Below are 14,663 nucleotides of genomic sequence, written 5' to 3' on the forward strand. Positions count from 1 at the left end.
AGTCTTGTAATTACAGTAAATTCATTGAAAGAGTGGCATCTCTATAAACCATAAGTTTTACCTCAAAGAAGTTATCCTAATAAATATATATAATAAGCATAAAGATTTAGTTAGGAGTATTTTTTTCTTTTTTAAATATGGAATGCTTCACGAATTTGTGTGTCATCCTTGTGCAGGGGCCATGCTAATCTTCTCTGTATCGTTCCAATTTTAGTCTATGTGTTGCTGAAGCAAGAGGAGTATTTTTATAATTTGCTCACAATCTTGAAAAACTAGAAAGCACACAAACGCCCAGGTAGAGAGGCTAGTTATGTAGGTCACTGTGCAAAGTCATAAAACAAGTAAGTTAGACACACCAAAAACAAAACAAAAACTATAATATCTCTGAAGAATATTGATGCAAAACCTCACCAAAATACTAGCAAACTGCATTCAACAACATATTTGAAAAGATCATTCATTATGACAAAGTGGGGTTTATCCCTGGGATGTAAGGATGGTTCAACATATGGAAATCAATTAGTGTGATATATCATATATACAGAACAAAAGACAGAAACTATCTGATCATTTCAATTGATGCTGAAAAAACATTCAATAAAGTTCAACATCCTTTCATGATAAAAACCCTCAAGTAACTGGATAGAACAAATGAACCTCAACATAACAGCCATATATGACAGACCCACAGCTAGTATCATATTGAATGAGGAAAGCCTTTCCTCTTAGATCTGTGACATGACAAGGATGCCCACTCTCACCACTGTTATTCGACATAGTACTGAAAGTCCTAGCTAGAGCAATAAGACAGGAGAAAGAAATACATGTCATCCAAATTGGAAAGGAAGAAGACAAAGTTTCCTTATTTGCAGATGATATGATCTTATGTTTTGAAAAACATAAATACTCCACCAAGAACTATTAGAACTGATAAACAAATTCAGTAAAGTTGCAGGACACAAAATCAACATGCAAAACTCAGTAGCATTTCTATATGCCAACAGTGAAAAACCTGAAAAGAAAATTTAAAAAGAAATCTCATTTATGATAGCCACAAATAAAATTAAATACCTAGGAATTAACCAAAGAAGTGAAAGATCTGTACAATTAAAAATATACAACACTGATACAAGAAACTGAAGAGGACATACAAAAATGGAAAGATATTCCATGTTCATGGAGTGAAATAATCAATATTATTAAAATATCCATACCATCCAGAGCAATCTATAGATTCAATGCAATCTCTATCAAAGCATCAATGACAGTCTTCACAGAAATAAAAAAAAATTATGTGGAACCAAAATGAAAAAAAAACAGAATAGCCAAAGTCACCCTGAGCAAAAGAAAAGTACTTGAAGGAACCACATTACCTGACTTCAGATTATACTATGGAACTACAACAACCAAAACAGCATGGTACAGGCATAAAAACAGACACATAGCTCAATGGAACAGAATAGAGGACCAAGAAACAAACCACACACCTACAGTGAACTCATTTTTGACAAAGGTGCCAAGAACACACCTTGGGGAAAAGACAGTCTCTTCAATAATTTGTCCTGGGAAAACTGAATATTCATATGCAGAAGAATTAAACTTGATCCCTCTCTCTCGCCTTACACAAAAATCAAATCAAAATGGATTGAAGACTTAAATTTAAGACCTCAAGCTATGAGGAAACTCATAGGGGAAACTCTTCAGGACATAGGTCTAGGCAAAGATTTCTTGAGTAAAACCCCACAAGCACAGGCAACCAAAGCAAAAATGGGCAAATGGGATCACATCAAGTTAAAAAGTTTCTGCACAGCAAGGGAAATAATCAACAAAGTGAAGAGACAACCCACAGAAACAGAGAAAATATCTGTAAATTACACATCTGATTAATACATACACAAGGGATTAATAACCAGAATATACATGGAGCTCAAGAACTCTATAGGAATAAAAAATATTAATCCAACCAAAAAATGGGCAAAACAGTTGAACAGACATTTCTCAAAAGAAGACATACAAATAGCAAACAGGTGTAGGAAAAAATGGTCAACACCACTAATCATCAGGTAAATGCAAAGCAAAACAACAAAGAGATATCATCTCACCCCAGTTAAAATAGCTTTTATCCAAAAGACAGGCAATAACAAATGCTGGCAAGGGTGTGGAGAAAAGGGAACCATTGTACACTGTTGGTGGGAATGTAAATTAGTACAACCACTATGGAGAACAGTTCTGAGGCTCCTCAAAAAACTAAAAATACATCTTTTATATGACCCAGCAATCCCACTGCTGGGTATATACCCAAAAGAAAGGAAATCAATATATTGAAGAAATATTTGGACTCTCATGTTTGTTCCAGAGCTGTTCACAACAACCAAGATTTGGAAGCAACTTGGGAGTTCTTCAGCAGATAAATGGATAAAGAAAATGTGGTACTTATACACAATGGAGTACTATTCAACCAAAAAAAATTAGAAAGAATAAGATGGCTGGGCACGGTGGCTCACACCTGTAATCCCAGCACTTTGGGAGGCTGAGGTGGGTGGATCACCTGAGGTCAGGAGTTCGAGACCAGCCTGACCAACATGGTTAAACCCCGTCTCTACTAAAATACAAAAAATTAGCCAGGCATGGTGGCGCATGCTTGTAGTCCCAGTTACTTGCAAAGCTGAGGTAGGAGAATAACACTGCACTCCAGCTTGGGCAACAAGAGTGAAACTCTGTTTCAAAAAAAAAGAATAAGATTCTGCCATTTGCAACAACATGGATGGAACTCGAGGTCATTATATTACATGAAATAAGCCAGGCACAGAAAGACAAACCTCACATGTTCTCACTCATTTGTGGGATTTCAAAATCAAAACGATGGAATTCATGTACACAGAGAATAAAAGAATGGTTACCAGGGTCTGGTAAGAGTACTCAGGAGGCAGTGGGGAGGTGGGCGGGGATGGTTAATAGGTACAAAAAGTCTATACATATATATATATATGTGTGTGTATATATATGCATTTATATATAAAATAAGAATAATACCTCATATTTGAAAGCATAATAGGGTGACTATAGCCAATAATAATTTAACCGTACATTTTAAAATAACTAAAAGAGTATAACTGAACTATAATAGAAAGGATAAATGCTTGAAGGAATGGGTACCCCATTTTCCATGATGCGATTATTACACATTGCATTATTGTATTAAAATATCTCATGTACCCTGTAAATATATATGCCTAGTGTGTATCCACAAAAATTAAAAATAAAATACAAGTTATAAAACAAGTATACTATTTTCCTAATTTGTAAAAAGAAAAAAAAAGTGTGTACACAGGTACAAGTTGTAAATGTTTGAAGGGCTTTATACCACCCAATGTTAATACCGGATAGTGGGAATTCAGATTATTTTTATTTTCCATTTATTTATTTGTTTATTTATTTGGAGACAGGGTCTCATTCTGTTGCCCAGGCTGGAATACAGTGGGGTGACCATGGTCCACTGTAACCTCCACCTCCTAGGCTCAAGTAATCCTCCCACCTCAGCCTCCCAAGTATCTGGGACCACAGGCATGCACCACCATGCCCAGCTAATTCTTGTATTTTTTGTAGAGATGGGGCTTCATCATGTTGCCCAAGCAACTCTCGAACGCCTAGGCTCAAATGATCTGCCTGCCTCAGACTCCCAAAGTGCTGTTAATTGAAACAAGTCTGATGGAAATGGACAGTAGTGGTCAATTCATATCTTATAGTTAAAAAATGCATATATGGTTCCTGATAGTATAATATTCCAAGTCATAAATATTCATTTATTTTTTAATGAGTCTGTAAGCATCACATATTAAAGATACTGAGGAGAAAAAATAGAATTAGGGTACATTCCACCAAAAATCATTCCTTGAGATAACAGGACAACTGGTGGTTTTCCTAAACTGATAAGTGAAGAAATTCATTTTTTTGTCTACTAATAAAAGATGTTGTTAATAAAGGACAAGTCGAAGGGAGTAATAAGGTTCAGAAGCGCCAAATGTAAATAGAAATGCCTATTAGGATTCTGGCACATTATTTAGTAGATAATACATCCTGAACTGGTATACCTTCCTTCTTAATATTTTCTTTCATGTACATTCTGATACAAATTACCATGAACCCTTAATGTCACAGAATTTTTATTCCATGTTCTAATACCTATACATTTTTTCTTTTCTTTTTTTTTGAGACGGAGTCTTGCTCTGACGCCTAGGCCAGAGAGCAGTGGCGCAATCTCAGCTTACTGCAACCTCCACCTCCTGGGCTCAAGCGATTCTCCTGCCTCAGCCTCCCAAGTAGCTGGGACTACAGGTGTACACGACCACACCCAGCTAATTTTTTGTATTTTTAGTAGAGACAGGGACAGGGTTTCACCATGATGGCCAGGCTGGTCTCAAACTCCTGACCTCAGATGATCCACCTGCCTCAGCCTCCCAAAGTGCTGGGATGACAGGTGTGAGCCACCGCGCCCAGCTTACACCTATACATTTGTTCTGGTTTCATATCTTGGACGACTCTGTTGCCTCCACTGACATGGCAATGTTGGGCTAGATGTTAACCTGGATACACACCAGAAGTCCCTGAAAGCTGCCCCATATTCCTAAAGGATGTGTGGGTGATCTGGCTGGGACATGTTGGCCCCATGTTCTATATCCTTGTTTTAATAGCCAAGGCTTAGTTCTAGCTCTCTTGTCAAGGGTCAGTTTTCGTTCTCCTAAAGGAAATGGTAGAGGAGACCCTTTCTTAGCCAAGGAATTGCATTTTTGAATGCAGAACAGATAATGACTTGGGAATCCCATGGATTTTCCTGTAAACTTAAAACTGGTAGCTTTTGGAAAGCCTCATCTCTCTTCCCTGGAAGAGCATAAGACGGAAATCAGCAGGATTAGGTCACATTCCAGACTAGTAACACATCTCCATATTTGTGTACCCTTACCATCCTGTACAATCAGATTTTACTATATTTTAGTCTATATTTAGCTGTCCACTACTCTTTTCATGCTATTATCATTATTCGAATACTGGTCTCATTACATTGATATTATTATTTAGTCCTCATCTATGTACTTTCTTCTTCATAACTGGCCTCTATAATTCAGCAATTTCCTCTATCCATCCTCAAAACTCACTACGAATATGGGTGACCTCTCATATGCACATTATGAATGTTCCTAGAGAATTTCCTGTCTTCCTTGCTTGCACTTACCACCATAGTAACCGATAGAGTCCAAAATCTACCTACTAACTAGGACTCTTTTCACCTCAAATTAACGTGCTGTTGCTATCTTAGCACCTCTGATTCTCTCCTTACTCTCTCTTCAAAAACTTTTCCTCTTTAGCTGCTTTCAGTCTCATTTCAAATACGTTTTGTAATCTAGAGCACATTGGTTAAATTGTTGCTGACCTTCTCACCCATAGGCCACAAAAGAGTTCCTTTGCCATTCCTTTGAGATTGCTCAAGAAACTATATATCTATGTCATGAGATGGTTTTGTCCAACATATAATCTATGTATAAGTGGACAGACCAGCTCGGGAAAGTTAGTTATAAAGTCTTTGAAAAACAGAGAATATAGTAAAAGAGATCAGACTTATGAGGCACACCTTGCTATTCAATAAGCATTTTTTGAAAAACTGACCAAGGGAAGACATGTGGGACACAAGGCATCAGACTAGGGGTCTTCTTAGAGTACCAGTTCTACCTTCTCCTTCTTACTCCTTTTGTTCCATCTGAGTTTCTACTAAACACTCTCAAAGCAACAGATTACTTAGACATCACCACCCATTCCTCCTAATTAGCAAATTCTGAGACTTAGATGGTAGAAAAATCAATCTAAACAAAACAAAGAGAATGCTAGTAAGTTGGATAAAGTGCTTTAAAAAAATTGTAACCTGTCTGAGCCTGAATACCATGTTTTTTGTTAGAATACACATTACTAGGTGCTTGAATGAGCATCTGCTATACAATTACTAGAAATCAGCCATATTAGAATGGAGATGGTAATACCTGTTCTTTGTTCAGGGACTCTTCCTTAAGCAGAATCCGATAATGTAGGAGCAAAGAAGCCAAGGGAAAACAAAGTTTCAAAAAACAGTTGATAGAATGTGAGCTACACAGGAAGTCTACAGAACATAAGGCAAACAAAACAAAAACACTACACTCATACATCTTGTAGTGTTTTTGTTTTTGCTACTCATCTGGATACTGATTAAAAATGTATCTTTTTTTCCCAAATACATTTGGGATCATTATTATTTTTGTGATAAAGTTAGATTACTTTAAACTTCAAACTTCAAGAAAATGTAAGCCTGATTTTCACAAGGGAATTGCTCTCTTACTTTTTTTTTTTTTTTTTTTTTGAGACAGAATCTCGCTCTGTCGCCCAGGCTGGAGTGCGCCCAGGCTGGAGTGCGTCCAGGCTGGAGTGCGTCCAGGCTGGAGTGTAGTGGTGTGATCTCAGCTCACTGCAAGCTCCGCCATCTGGGTTCACACCATTCCCCTGCCTCAGCCTCCCGAGTAGCTGGGACTACAGGCACCCACCACCACACCTGGCTAATTTTTTTGTATTTTTAGTAGTATTTTTTGTATTTTTATTTTCACCGTATTAGCCAGGATGGTCTCAATCTCCTGACCTCGTGATCCGCCCATCTCGGCCTCCCAAAGTGCTGGGATTACAGGGGTGAGCCACGCACCCAGCCTGCTCTCTTCCTTTCTAAAGTTATTTCCTTCCTACTATCACAACTCTAAGTAATAAACAACTTGTTGTCCTTATAGAAAAATCATCTTCAGGCCAGATGTGGTGGCCATCACCTGTAATCCCAGCACTTTGGGAGGCCAAGGCAGGCAGATCACCTGACGTCAGGAGTTCGAGACCAGTCTGGCCAATATGGCAAAACCCATCTCTACTAAAAATACAAAATTATCCAGGCGTGGTGGTGCATGCCTGTAGTCCCAGCTACTCCAGCCTGGGCTGGATAGAGCAAGACTCCATCGAAAAACAAAAACAAAAACCTTCAAATAAAAATAATCAAGAAAACAAGATATAAATATGATCTAAAAGTTCCTTATAATTACCTAAATAATGTATTGTACTTTCTATCAGAAAAATACTTCTCCCTTTATCAGAAGGCTATTTATACTCTGTTAAAACATTTTATGCTGAAAACACATAGGATATAATTGTCTGTAACTTCTCCCAGATATAAGCTAGAAAGATTTGCTTGTAAGGAACAAATAATAGCAACAATGACAATAATACTAGTGATAATTGTACTTAATTCATATATAAAATATAGGTAAAGCCATTAACTAATATTTTACTGCACTTAAAATTCTAGACAAAGTATAATTCAGGCAAATGTTTTAAAAATATGTGAATCCTACTTTCGAAAAAGTTTAGTTACTTAAAACCACTGTAAAACTAGGATTTGGGGCAGCAAACCTTTGACATTTATATTTTGCTTGTCCTTTCCTACTCTTTGGTCAGTCAACATCCTTTGTTCTTTGTTAATAAGCTATGATCTGATAAGCTTATTTCTGACTTGCGTTGGGGAAGAAAGGGAGGACAGGATTACACGTGAGCACTTCAGAGTGACAAGTCTGTTCCCTGGGCCACTGAAGAAAACAAAGAGGGGTTACATCCAAAGCTGCTCAAACAGTTGTGTGTTGCTTCTATGCAAACATGAGAATTAAACAACTACCAAAAAGCTCCTCGAATTTCTCTAAACAAAAATTAATAACTTTAAAAAGTGACACATTTTTAATTCTTTTTCAAGTCTATCTTCAATTTTTAAAACAACTTTGAACACAAGAATGAAAGCTCATTAAACTATAAATACATTTTGGCAATATTTATGTACTTTAAATAAACTTGTTAAGTCTAGATCTTAATTTTTAAACACACATAAGAAACCTAGTAAAGTATTTGTGAATTTCCAGCATGAATACATTGCAAATGTCAAACAAAACAAAAACCAAACAAAACTTAACTAGCGAAAAAAGTATAAAGTTTTAAAATTCCTCAAATTTGAGGTTAATCATTTACAGAATAAACTAAGTGAGTCTAGTTAATATATAACAAATTTGTCATAAATCATGCTTAGAAAATGTAAGTACCTTTATATTTTACAGAAAATTTCCCAATGGTAAATGTGACTTAATTTTTAACTTATTTTATTTGGAATAGATTGTAAAACATTTACATAATCCGAATTTAATCAACTGATACTTGATCCCCAAAAATCTTGCAAATAATAAGTTCATACCAGTTCCCAAGGGGTAATAAATGCTAATTGTAGTAAATCTGCTTCCTGCAGACAGTGCCAATGAAGGGCAGTTTCCAGAGTCATTAATAAACAGATAAAATAGAAAACAGTCTTTGATTGTACTTTAAACATGTTTCTTTCAACATTAAGCACATTAATGTACCCAAGTAGTCTAGACTGCAGAGAAATAGCAAAGAGATAATCTCCAATACAAGGAGAACTACAGAGCCAGTTTCCAGGAAAAAAAAAAAGAAGAAAAATCTGACAATTTCAGAAAATCTTTCTTTCAGAAAGTCTATTTGTGTATCTAAAATTAGCACCAATACTCCAGAAATAGTGAAACAATAAGATGGTTTCAAAATGATGACCCCTTTTGTTCAAACTGACAACAGTAGCTGGCTATGCAGAGAAAATCATGTGCTTCAGGGCAATCCACTTGTATAATATCCTGTTGATCCACATCTCAATAATCAGACACATATTGATCTGCTCCTATTAACTGTTAGTCATTCCTCCAAAGCTGTATTTTATACTAATCATTGCCAAAGATCAGGAATTTGTCCTTTGATTGTAATTAAGTCTCAGAACCAGCGTTAGATACTGTTATCTCAAAGTCTAGCATCCAGGAGAGAAGGCAGAAGCATTTCTCAAATTGTTTCAATCCCAAAGATAAATTGTTAAAGCACACAGTTCAATTTAACATTAGTGAATTGTTTCTTTTGAACTGATCCTGGCCCCACTCATCACTATGAAGATTAAAAGCAACTATCCCCAGGTTTCAACTCTGTCTTGGTATGTGCTTTCTCAGATTTAGTAGTGAACTATTACATCCACCACTTTATTTGAAGTCCATAATAGGAAATTAGGTGGGTCCCACATCCCTGTCTTCATAAATAAGGGAATTAAGGCTCAAAGAGCTCCAGTTATTTTCCCAGGGCCACAAAGAACATATCATATAGAAATGACTGACTCAATCTGCTTGCTCCAAGTTTCTGATTTTTTCAAGGATCATTTTAAATCTTTTTTTTTTTTTTTTTTTTTAACATTTTAAAACAAGTGAAGGGGGCAGGGCACTGGGGAGTGGCAAGGGGTCAAGGACACAGCTTTGACCTATATCAGCTGGAGTTGTATATGCTCTATCTGCATGGCCATATATGGAGGTGCTGAAGAGGGAAGAAAGTAGGGATCAGCAGGCTTCTAGTTTTGCACCAGCTACTGTCACACTCCCTCACTTTGGCTAGGTACTATCCTGTTCTGAACCACAATTCCTCCTTTCTTTCCTGGAAGGCCAAGGAGGTGCTTTTCCTCAGTTGTGATTTTTAATTGCATTTCTCCCAGTACCCAAAGTGTAACAGTCTAACTTGAGTGTTGGGGAAAAGAAGGGTGTATCAGAGGGTGGGCAAGCAGGCAGGCAGGCAGGCAGGGAAATAACCACTCTGATTTTGCTTTGATATCTGTTTCAAGTCCTGTAATGACAGATCTCATTCCAGTGCAGAATGTTTTGGAAATATAGTTGAAAGGGTTATGTGATTGTTTTTAAGTACATTTTAAGTGTTGACTAATAAAAGGCAAATATCAGAACAAAAGAACAGTTTAATATAGCATTTTTAAAATCTTTTGGTATTCTAAGGCATCCGTGACCTGCTAAAATCTAATTATTTCTCCAATACCCTTTGGAATTGTTCAGAAAGATGTGGTATAGTTTCTAACTAGTAAATTAAGCATCTGGCCTGACTTCACAGAATTACAGATAGCTGAATGTGCACTCTCTATATATTTTATTAACATCCTATAGGGTTATGCTAAGATGTAATACTGATGTGCCCTGACATGCATCACTACCTGTTGACAGAAAAATCTGGGCTAGACTTGAGAGGGTCTACAAATAGAGTATCTTTTAAAGATGTTTTGGCAATTTTAACAGAAACTCTGGCTTAAGAAAAAAAAAAGACAAAGAGAAAAAGAGCAGTTTCAAGTTTATAAATGTATAAAATATGCCCAAGTTTCAGCATGCTAAAATCTCTGAAAATGAGCTGATCCTTAGCATTCACTCCTTCCTTCTCAGCCTAAGAGTGGCCTTTTTCCTTTGGGTCATGCCCTGTCCTCCATTCTCAGTTGTGTGTCTGAGCAAGGCTGGGCTTATCTGCAGCTCCTGCAGTGGGCTTAAGCTCAGCAGCATATCTCCTCACCCCATGTAATAGGTTCAGGAATGAACCTATGATCAAATTTAAGCAAATGAGAATCAGTGACCCCCAGGGCTCTGTGCAGGGGCTTTTGGAGGACGTGTCTCTCCCTTGAACACTGTGTTACGGGAATGTGATATGTGGAACTGTTACTGCCTAAGAGGAAATCCCAGAGCTGCCAAATGTTCACTGTATATAGCCTGAGGAGGCTGCCAGCAATGAGAAAGGCAGGACAGAGACCCAGAGAGAAACTGTATTCTTATTGACATATTTTAAGCCACTGTATCAAGCTTTACCTGAAGTTGTACTATACATTTTAACTTTTCAGTCACATGAACCAATGAATTCCAATTGTTGATTGTGCAGGTAAGGCTTAGATCTTCAATGACTTGCAACCAAAAGAATCTTAACTGATAACAGTCCAAGACATTTAATATATCAAAAGTATGAACTATTTTTTCTTTTCTTTTCTTTTCTTTTTGAGATGGAGTTTCGCTCATATTGCCCAAGCTGGAGTGCAATGGTACAATCTCAGTTCACTGCAACCTCCACCTCCTGGGTTCAAGTGATTCTCTTGCCTCAGCCTCCCAAGTAGCTGGGATTACAGGCACGTGCCACCATGCCTGGCTAACTTTTTGTATTTTTACTAGAAACGGGGTTTCACCATGGTAACCAGGCTGGTCTCAAACTCCTGATCTCAGGTGATCCTCCCGCCTCGGCCCCCCAAAGTGCTCCCAAAGTGGCATGAGCCACTGTGCCTGGCCAAAGTGTGTTTTCTTTACACAATTTTGAAGATTTTATTCTCATAGAGAATGCTGAGGGAAAGGAAAATCATGAAGAATGTTTCTTAGACTTAAAAGAACCTTAATATCTTCGAAGATTAAATCTTAGAACTTCATAGTTGGAGGTAGTTTGGGGATCATCTAGTCCTACTAGTTTCTTTTACACAGTGAGTCAATAAATATGTACATGATGAATGAATGAATGTGTGAAGACTGAATGAATGAATGTGTGAATAAGGTAGCTTAACTCTAGACAGACCTGAATTATATTGTTCCATGAAATGACTGTGTATTTTAGTCAGTTTCAGCTGGTAGTTGGTAACTAAAAGACAGATGAGGCTTCCATGTGTATGTTGTTTTTTCTTTTTTTTTTTGTCTGGATATACAAGTAAATGGCAGAACCTGGGAAACCCAATTCCAAATCCAATCTCCTTTCTTGTCGACTAGGAAACATCTCACATCTTCTCATAAAAACAAAGACCACCACAAAGTCCTTTGAGATGACAAGTTCAGATAGTCCTAGAATTTTAAAACTGGGATATGTTATTGAAGTTCATTTCCAAACCAGTTGCTTTCAACCTGAAATGCATTTTCTCATATACAATGTTAGATTCACAGGCTAGCCAGCAAAACAGAACAAAATGCAAAATAGCAAACACATTTTCAACCCAAAATATCTACTAGAACCCAACTAAGTGTTAAGTTCTTGGAACATGAGGTCATGAGATGTGTAAGTACAAGAGAAAAAAAAAATCAATAAAATGCTCTCCTAATCCTCTTTTTCATTTCCATTTACTAGCTATAAAATTACTTCAAAGGGAAATTTGAAAAATTTCAAAAATCTGTTATTGGCCCTGTACTAGCCCTTTGTGCATTCTTCTCCCATTCTTAGTGTCCTTTTTGTTCCAGGTGCTTGGATGCCCCCCATCTTAAATAATGACAGCTATCATTTTATTGAGCACTTACTGTGAGTCAGGCACTGAGCTAATAAACTCAAAGAGATGAAGTAATTTGTCTACAGTCATGTGGCAAAGCCAACATGGAACCCAGCTGCACTAGTCTCTAAAGCCCATGTTCTGAAACTACCCAGGTCTACTACACTGGTTGTCCTCCATCCTGAGCCAAGTCCTTCCTACTGTGAGAATCCACCTCCTCCCTATTACAGCCTAAAGGACTTCTTGCTAAAGACTGCCAGCATCCTGTCCCCTTCAAACAGTCATCCCCTTATTGTAGCCAATGTGCCTTAAAAAACAAAAGAGGAGAGCAATCTGAAGTAACTCATGATAACCTCATGTTTCCAGAGGTTGTACGTACTATTTCAAAGGGGGCACATATTATTATAAGTTCACCTCCAACTAGTAGCATTTCAGGTAGCTGATAGGAGTGGGAAGTAAAACAATATGTAGGCAGCAAAAGAGTATATATTTTGGGACAGCATAGGAGGCCAGAGCCGGGCACGGGGCTCACGCCTGTAATCCCAGCACTTTGGGAGCCCAAGGTGGGTGGATCACGAGGTCAGGAGTTCAAGACCAGCCTGGCCAACGTGGTGAAACCCCGTCACTACTAAAAATACAAAAATTAGCTGGGCGTGGTGACGCATGCCTGTAATCCTAGCTACTCAGGAAGCTGAGGCAGGAGAACTGCTTGAACCCAGGAGATGGAGGCTGCAGTGAGCCAAGATCGCGCCACTGTGCTCCAGCCTGGGCGACAGAGAGAGACTCTGTCTCAAGAAAAAAAAAAGAGAGAGAGAAAAAGAATAGGAGGCCAGAGATTCTAAGAGTTTGCCTCCAAAGTCAGTACCCCAGTATAGAATATGTTTTCACAATTTCTTTTCTTTTCCTACATTTTAATCTATAGCTTAAAAGGGGGAAAGAAAGCAACAATAAATAATTGGCATTTAATAAATCCTTGCTGCCTTTATTTGTCATGTGATGAAACCAAAGCCTAGGGCAATAAATATGAAGTCATATAACAAATGGCACTCCAGGGAAGGGAAACCTCCGAACTGCTAACTCCCAGGCCAGTACAATTTATTTTTGATACCTATAACCCAAATCACCAATTGATCTTTCTTTTCTGTTTAAAGCTCTGCCTGAATGAAGACAAAACTTATTAAATATGGATATAAACCCACAGGAATTTGACCAGGCAAAAATTTCCTTTTTTAAATAGAACCAACTCCCATCTGAAAATGGCTTTTAGAAAGAATTATTTCATAAAATAATTTAATCCATGTGTTCCACAGTAACAGAAAAGAGTCTACCCTTTTTAAAGAGATTATCTGTTATACCCACCTGCTTTTCCCCCCAAAATTGAGCAGCTGCATATCAGTTTAATTGTACACTACCTAGCAGTTCAAAGAAATTGGCTTTTCAATGGACATTAGAATCTAAAACTCCTAGATTTAATGGGTCTGTCCTCTGAGGCCCACAAAAGTGCAATCATAGAACAATAGGGTCAATACATTTCTTATCAAGGGTTCACCTACTTTGATATCACCCATTCTTGGAAGGGAACTCAGAAGGTCAAACTGTTATCAAACAAACACATAAATAGATAAACTAAACGAAGTTAATGAAGAGACCACAATCAAATACTTCTGGGAAAGACTATTAGCTGGCCTTCTTCAGAAATAAATGTGCAGGGAAAAATTGAGAAAGGACAAAGGAGAAACTCATGCACTTCTAAGAATAGAGCAAATAAAGATATTAGTTTAAGGAGATGGTCCTCCAGGTAAATATAACAGCTAAGTTCTTACCAGCAACATGACCATGTGAAATACACTTATTTGATGGAAAACTTATGGGCACAAAGCAATTATTGACCAAATAGCAGAAACCAGTCTACAAAAACCATAATTAAAAATAAAAGTATAATTCTGTTCATTAGACATAGAAATTTATAATATCCATGTCTTACAACTGTCCAGTGCTTATTCATGTACCTAAATTAAAATAAAATAATTTCAATCCAGGCAAACCACCCTGAAAGATTTTTTCTTAAGATGTTTATATGTAAACCCATGCTCAGATCAGCAAAAACATTTAGAAAGGAAAATATTCTACTTAATTTTTTAAAAACATTTTATTGGGGATCGTTAAATATAAATAATCCATTTTAAATAATATAAACATGTAGTAGAAGTACATAAAACATACTTTCATTTTCTAAAACTTAGAGAACAGTAACTTCTTCACCTCCAAAAGGACAGACCATTTATTGCCATTTAAAAAAATCGTTTGGCATTCCTATTGCCCTTCCCATAACTAAATGAATCAGTGACGTGTATATATATGTATGTGTATATATATACACACACACATATACACACACACACATATATACACACACATACATACACACACACACACACACACATATATATATATATATATATATTTTTTTTTTTTT

General features: G+C 37.1%; 1 protein-coding gene and 1 non-coding gene across 5 annotated transcripts in view; both read right to left on the reverse strand.

The window, feature by feature from the left end:
- The window catches only part of MACROD2 (mono-ADP ribosylhydrolase 2), a 2,106,139-nt gene that overhangs the window by 1,708,078 nt on the left and 383,398 nt on the right, over positions 1-14,663 (reverse strand). The window lies entirely within an intron of this gene.
- LOC111546530 lies at positions 132-234 on the reverse strand. Its single transcript, XR_002732801.1, has one exon. It is a non-coding gene; the product is annotated as a U6 spliceosomal RNA (small nuclear RNA).

Source organism: Piliocolobus tephrosceles, chromosome 20 (assembly GCF_002776525.5).
Source record: "Piliocolobus tephrosceles isolate RC106 chromosome 20, ASM277652v3, whole genome shotgun sequence".
Classification (NCBI taxonomy): Eukaryota; Metazoa; Chordata; class Mammalia; order Primates; family Cercopithecidae; genus Piliocolobus; species Piliocolobus tephrosceles.